Source organism: Dendrobium catenatum, unplaced genomic scaffold (genome assembly GCF_001605985.2).
Source record: "Dendrobium catenatum unplaced genomic scaffold, ASM160598v2 fragScaff_scaffold_1579, whole genome shotgun sequence".
Lineage (NCBI taxonomy): Eukaryota > Viridiplantae > Streptophyta > Magnoliopsida > Asparagales > Orchidaceae > Dendrobium > Dendrobium catenatum.
This window is the reverse complement of record NW_021320041.1, coordinates 507,409-508,972: the sequence shown is the minus strand read 5'-3', so window position 1 is coordinate 508,972 and position 1,564 is coordinate 507,409.

Genomic DNA, 1,564 nt, shown 5'->3' with positions numbered 1-1,564 from the left:
TGATATATGCCTAGAAAAAGAATACCTGCAATAAATTGAATGGGAAATGATGATTGTTTTCATGGGAAATAGGAGAGACCCTTAGATGAGGATGAGGATAGGTTGGTTTCTTCTTGTATAGTAGTTGTTGGTGGGGAGATTTCATGTTAGTGGTTTTGGATAGAAGTTGATCGTGTTGTTTGCTAAAAATAGAGAGCTCACCCAAAATTTGATAACTTCAGGACGTGAAGTACATGGGTTAGAGAGAACTAATGAAGGGGTGTGGGAATGATGCCATTGTTGATGTGAAATTTTGGTTCAGAGTTTGTCATTTACCACCAGCATGGCATGATTTGGACTAGTAGGGAAAATGTTTTCGGAAGTTATCAAATGTGAGAGTGATATGCAAGGAAGCTCCAATTTCTAGGCATCTGTTAGACATGAGTTGCTATGTTAAGACAAATAGAGATTGTGGCTTGGGTTTAGGGCTGCAAATGAACCGAGCCGAGCCGAGTATGTGATTGTTCATGTTTGTGTTCATTTAATTTCAGCCTGTTCAAGTTTGGTTCATGTTTGTTCGAGCTTTATTGTTTGTGTTCAGTTTGGTTCATTTAAATTAATGAGTGTTCATGTTCGGTTCATGTTCGTTCGTTTAGTGTTTATCGAGTTTGTTCGCGAACATATTAAACGAATTTTTTTTTAACTATCAAACAAATACGTTCATGAACATATCTATATGAACAAACACATTTATAATAAAAGCAATTGTCTATGTAACAAAGATAAGGATTATTTATATTTATTAATTTTATAGTCAAATATTAATTATTTTTATCTAGCTTATTCACGAGTTTAAAATCGAAGACGAATCAAGCTTCTTATAAATAATGCATAGAAATTTAAATATTAATATTAATTAGAATTGAGATGCTCTTGAATTTATTAATTTTATAGTCAAATATTAATTATTTTTATCTAGCTTATTCACGAGTTTAAAATCGAAGACGAATCAAGCTTCTTATAAATAATGCATAGAAATTTAAATATTAATATTAATTAGAATTGGGATGCTCTTGAACTGAATTTAAAAATTATTAATTTAAAATAATGCATAGACATTTAAATAAGGGGCAACAAATATTTAAAATATTGGTGTCTTTTATTGAAAAATTAAAATAAAATTGTACTCAGCATCAATGAAGTTCTGATCAGTGAGCTCAATAATAGTAAGATTTAATCTATGAATTATATTTACCTTTAAATAAATTTAAATTTATTTTATTGATGAAATATTATACTTTTTTAAATATTACTATAAATGTTATTGCATAAATAATAATATTATGTAAATTGATATAATTTCTACAAATAGCATAACGCGTGGAAAAAATGATAATAATTAACTCCTAATTATATTAATATTAAGTTCCTAATTTCATTGCAAATCCTCCTCTCGAATAGAGGATCCTTGTATCTTTGCTATTTTCCTTGCATCTACTAGTAAAATACAAGTTGTTTCTCCATTTTTTCTCTCAGATTTTCCCTGTTTTTCCACTGTTTTTGCTGTTTTTCTTGCTGTGAACAG